The sequence below is a fragment of the Mustela lutreola genome, chromosome 5, assembly GCF_030435805.1.
Source record: "Mustela lutreola isolate mMusLut2 chromosome 5, mMusLut2.pri, whole genome shotgun sequence".
NCBI lineage: Eukaryota > Metazoa > Chordata > Mammalia > Carnivora > Mustelidae > Mustela > Mustela lutreola.
Genome location: NC_081294.1, coordinates 87,174,831 through 87,180,890, shown reverse-complemented (window position 1 = coordinate 87,180,890; position 6,060 = coordinate 87,174,831). Strand labels below are relative to the sequence as shown.

At 41.1% G+C, this 6,060-nt stretch overlaps 1 pseudogene; it reads left to right on the top strand.

The window, feature by feature from the left end:
• The first annotated feature begins 253 nt into the window (after positions 1-253).
• On the top strand, positions 254-4,953 carry LOC131831163 (proteolipid protein 2-like; annotated as a pseudogene).
• Positions 4,954-6,060: the final 1,107 nt, after the last annotated feature.

Below are 6,060 nucleotides of genomic sequence, written 5' to 3'. Positions count from 1 at the left end.
GGATGGCTCAGTGGGTTAAAGCCTCTGTCTTCAGCTCAGGTCGTGATCCCAGGGTTCTGGGATCAGGCCCCACGTCGGGCTCCTTGCTTCTCCTTGCTTCTCCCCCCTGCCTGTGATCTCTTCCTCTCTCTGACAAATAAAATCTTAAGAAAAAAAAAAGAAGAAAAAGTGCAGCTCAAATGCCCCCCAATTGCGGTCTTAATTCCCTTTTGCTATGTGAGGTAATATAGCTGCAGGTTCGTGGGATTGGGACATGGACATCTTTGGAAAGTATTCTGAGGTTACCACAGAGGGTGTCAGCCTGGACCGCTCTGCACCAGGCTCCTTCACATCCACTCACACCCACTTCCAAAGGAGGAAGCTATCAACAAACAGGACAATAAAGGGTAAACCTCAGGAGACAAGGCAGGGTGTGTGTGGGAAAGAAGGGGAAGGAAGGGGAGAGAGCCCTCACCAGATCTAGTGACAATGGGTTGCTGATTACTCCCGTTTTTCCTCACTGTTGATCAAATTCCTTTTCTGCTTGACAAGCTTGAATTCAGTTTCTGTCACTTGCCACTAGCAGAATTCTGATTAATGAAACAGTCATTTATTGAGAGTCTACTCTATGGCAAGGCATTCTGTGAAACACTTGCACTTTTCTACTCCTCATAACCACATTGCAAAATATTAGTTTTTGTATTTTAAAAATGAAGAATTTGGGACACCTGGGTGGTTCAAACCCTTGGTTTTGGCTCGGGTGATGATCTCAGGTCATGATCTCAAGGACCCTGGGATCAAGCCCCCACTCGGGCTCCGTCCTCATCGGGGAGTCTGCTTAAGGATTCTCTCTCTCCCTCTCCCTCTGCCCCTCACCCTGCTCATGTCCTCTCTCAAATAAATAAATAAATCTTTAAAAATAAATAAATAAAGATAAAAATGAAGAACCGAAAGCTTTATGAACTGAAGTACCCCAACCCAGGTCAGCCCCTACAGATCCAACCTAAGTCTGTCCAACAGTTTATAGACCGATTTTGGAGCTTTCCTTCTGTGGGTCATTTCCTTCTGGAAGTCACCCCTAACTTTCTGTCATATGGTCCTTCACCCAGAAAAGTTTTCCACTGGTGTTTTAACTGTTCCTAACTAGGTCCTGACTCAGGCAAGAAGGCATCAAAACAGGAAACTGAGTCAGTTCCACTCATTTCTTCCAAGATCAGTCCCCCTCCAGATTTCTCTGGCTAGTCTCTCTCTGGTGACCCCTTTCTGAACTCCAAATCTGTATGAATAACTGCTTTCTAGACATTACCATTTGAATTCCTCAAATTCAACATCCAAGGTGTACATTCTTTTTCTCTCAAAATACACTCTTCCTTCTCAATTTCTTTTATTTTGTAAGATTTTTTTAATTTTTTTATTTTTTAATTAAAGATTTGTTTTATTTTTTAATTTTTTTTAATCTCTACACCCACTGTGGGGTTCAAATTCACAATCCCAAAATCAAGCATCACATGTTCTTCCAACTGAGCTAGCCAGGAGCCCCCTCAGTTTCTTTTTTTTTTTTTTTTTTTTAAAGATTTTATTTATTTATTTGACAGAGAGAAATCACAAGTAGTCGGAGAGGCAGGCAGAGAGAGAGAGACGGAAGCAGGCTCCCTGCTGAGCAGAGAGCCCGATGCGGGACTCGATCCCAGGACCCTGAGATCATGACCTGAGCCGAAGGCAGCGGCTTAACCCACTGAGCCACCCAGGCGCCCACCCTCAGTTTCTTTTCTTAAGGGATGACACAACCATCAAAGCCAAGCACAGAGTAGATAGCCTTGACCTCTTGACTCCCTTACCAAAAAAATCCTAGCGACTCTCTCCCTTTAACACTTCAATTTCATTCCCACTACACTTGCCCTTAGTTCAATTCTTTTCCATTCTTTGCCAGTATTATTGCAACGGTTTTAACTGTCTCCCTATTTCCCAGTGTACCCCCTTCCCAGCTTTTCTTTACACTGTGGCCAAAGTGATCTTTCTAAAATATATAGATCTGCTCATATGACTTCTCTTCAGTAATTCCTCATTGCATCCAGGACAACATCTCAGATATTTAGTTTGCTTGTCAAGATCTCCATCTGCTACAGTGGCCTTTACTTATTTCTCCTCTAATACTGATCACACACTAGCCTCTCTGTTGAAACACCCTTTCCTCCATCATCTAGCTAACATTTAATTACTTGTCAAAATAAGAGGGAGAATTTTCCGTATTTGCAGGGAATTTTCTGAAATGCCTTTATGCAGGTCATAATGCTATCTTGGTTTTAACTTCACTATCTCCTTACTAGGTGAAGAACTTCATGAAGGATGGGACTCCGTTTTCAATATCTGTGTTCCCAGAGCCCGGGACAGTGGCTGATATGTATTAAATTCTCCATAAGTACTTATTGATATCACGAAACAACATATTTAAATTAAAGAAGAATAGTCATGGGGCACCTGAGTGGCTCAATGGGTTAAGCCTCTGCCTTGGGCTCAGGTTGTGATCTCAGAGTCCTGGGATCGAGCCCCACATCAGGCTCTCTGCACAGTGGGGAGCCCACTTCCCCCTCTGTCTCTGCCTGCCTCTCTGCCTACTTGTGATCTCTGTCTGTCGAATAAATAAATAAAAATATTTAAAATAAATAAATAAAATAAAAGAGTAGTCATATTGTAAATGTACTTTGGGTATGCCTCTCCCCTAGAGTTCTCCCTAGGCAAAAATTTTAATTCTTCCAACCTTCCTTTTAATCACTTTTGTAAATATCTCCAAAAAGAAAACAACAAACAACAACACAAAAAACACTCCAGGTTCTTCACAATGAATCGAACTTGGACTGGGCATTCTTAAAGCAAGTATCTCTCTTCAGGTTCTTTTCACTCCTGGTTCTTTCTACTGCACGAACCATTAGGTAATTGAATGATCTCAAAGTATTTTTAACAATTTTAGTAGTAAAAGGAACACAATACACCTCATGTCATGTCATCAGATTTGCCAAATTCCTTAATAATAACTGGGAAAAGCACCCACATTTTCTTTTATCTAAGAGTTTCCTGTGAATAGGCAACTTTGGATAGAAACACACGAACCTACAAATTGACAAAGTAAAAATTTATCTGTTTTGGAAGAGACAATAACAAGAAAAAATGTAAAGGAAGATACAAAAATACTCTGTACATTCTTGATATGAAATAAATGTCTCTCTCAAAAGAAATGCACAGCCATAAGAAAGTTAAGTAGTGAAGAACTGAATCAAAGGCAAAAGTAGCATAAGAATACAACCCCAAAAAAGGACTCAAATATACAACTCACCTCTCTAATGTGAACCACTCGATTTTTCTTGGCCACAGGAGAGCAAGAAATGGTGTGGTATGGTAGATTGGTCAGGTGGATAACTGTAGTGAGCAACTACTCAGTAATGAATATTGACATTTCAAACTGTATCAACATGCAACAGGAGGTGTGGATGGAATATATCCAAATAATTTGTTTGACTTACGCAAGATAATTTAGAGTGGAAGAAAACACTTATTAATACATAGAGGAAGCGAGGGGCGCCTGGGTGGCTCAGTGGGTTAGAGCCTCTGCCTTCGGCTCAGGTCATGATCCCAGAGTCCTGCGATCGAGCCCCACTTCAGGCTCTCTGCTCAGCGGGGAGACTGCTTCCCCTCTGCCTGCCTCTCTGCCTACTTGTGATCTCTCTGTCACACAAATCAACAAATAAAATCTTAAAAAAAAAAAAATACATAGAGGAAACGACCTAAACTCAAACGGGGCTCAAGATTAAAAAATACTACTACTGCCGCTAATAATAATAATACATGCAGCATTTTTCTAAATTGCTTTGCAATATTGTGCCACCTGAGGGCACCAAAGATTTAAACATATTTTCATGTTTTCTGCTGAAATAAAAAATTCCTCAATTTTTTTCAATGAACCTTTATTGAGCATTGTTCATATTTTAAGAATAAAGAGATGTAATAAGGACATAAATACAAATCAAATATGGTCTGTAGACTTGGTGAATGGGTGGGAGCGGACTTAGTGCGGGCTGCAAAGGAGAATGTCATGTTTTGTGTTAATTACTGTCATCTGGTGTGGTGGGCCCACAATTATGGTCATTTGGTATAAACATATTCAGTCTGTCCTTGACATTGCTTCTCTAATTTGGGGTCAGATTCCTAAGAGTCTCTGAGACTCTTTCAGGGTTGGTCCAGTTCACACTATTTTCATTATAACACCAACGTTTTTACTTTCGTCAATTTCATTTTCTCGTGCATCTGTAGTGTTTTTCACTTCGTGACATGATAATGTTATTGCTCTGCTGACTTATAAAATGTGTGTGTATATTGTGTTTTTTAAGAAACTTCTAAGGTAGTAAGGTGATTCGAGCTCGGGGTGTGCAGTGTCCCTGAATCCATGAGCAAGTGCGGAGATTCTCTGTGCCCCTAAGGGCCCCGCCCCACCACATGGTGCATTCCCAGCAGCTCTCAGCACCCCCACAGTTACCCCTCTGTCATCCACTCCTCCTGCACCAACTTTTCCTACACTGGAAAAGAAGTTCTTCGGTTTGCCGAGATTACATCTTGGCTGGTGATTCTGACCTGCTCCAGCACCTCCACACCAGGACCCTCCTCCCTGCTGGTGGTTGAGATGATCCTTGCCACTATCTTTTTTGCCATCAACATGTGTGACCTACAAACCAAGATAGAGACCATCAACTGGCCTTGGAGTGATTTCTTGCAGACCCTCACAGTGGCCATCCTCTATCTGATCACCTCCACTACTGTCCTTATCGAGAGAGGAAACCACTCCCAAATTCTCACAGGGTTATTGGGCCTAATCGCTACCTGCCACTTTGGCTATGCTGCCTATATGATGCCTATGATCACCTTACCCTAGAAGCAGAAAGACATACAGCAGCCCCCACTGACCTTGCAGCTGGCACAGTGTAGCTGAGCTCCCTTCATTTCTCTCTCTAGCCTGCCAAAAAAAAAAAAAAAAAGAAAAGAAAAATTCCATGGAAATAACTCCTTCCTAGCCATATAACACTCCTGGCCAACTCCCAGCCCCTTATTGAAGTAAATTTGCCTTTATCCTGAGACTCTGTCTTCTGACCTGCCTCCTGGTGTGGCCATCTCTATATATGGGTGTGCCTATGTCCCTTCCCCTTCCCCCCTTCCTTCTGCAGTATCCAAAAGGAGACACCTGTTCTGCATGGACTATGTACCGGGTTAAGCCACAAAATTACGGAGGGAGCCTCAGATTTCAGATTCTATGCCCCAGGTTTTGGTTCTGTGGAGGGATAAATAAACAGATTGTTAGAATGCATGATAATGAATAAATGAGTCCTTTGGCTAAAGTAGCTGCTTTAGACTGTAAGTTTGTGCATTTTCAGAGATTAACTCTGTTCTCTGGGCTCTTTCTGGCTATATTCAGTTCTCCTTGCTATGGTCTCTGCTCAGTATGCAGTAATCATGATTTTGGAGCCCACAAGGTTTTCTTACACCTCTGTGGAAACACCACTACTAGATATATTTGATATCTTATTTCATGATATTTTTAAATTCTTGGAAACTTTTTCTAGATTTTGTATCTAAAATATTATTTTGTAACTTAATATTTCATCCTAAGATTAACTATGTATTTTTCTTTTGTCTAAGGGTAGTTGTCTTAAGATAAGGAGATTAAGAGACTGGTTTTCACAGTCCACAGCTGCACCATCTACACATAAAGATGTTGAAAGTAATGAACTCATGGAAGGAAGGAATCTACTCCAAAGAAACTGCACAAAGCTGTAAATAAACGAAAGTATGATGAAAACATCTTCACCTTGGCTTTATGGATGTTCTTAACTTATTGTGCCTTATGCAAAAGAACACTTACAAATAATTTTATAGTGTTACTTAAATGGCAACATCAATTTGAGACCCAAGTTTAAAGAGTTTAAAGAAAAAGGAATGCAATAGTGTAGAGTTAAATTGTGTGCCCCAAAATTCATGATCACCCTGAACCTGAGGACATCCCTTTATGGAAACAGAGTCTTTGCAGATGTAATCAGC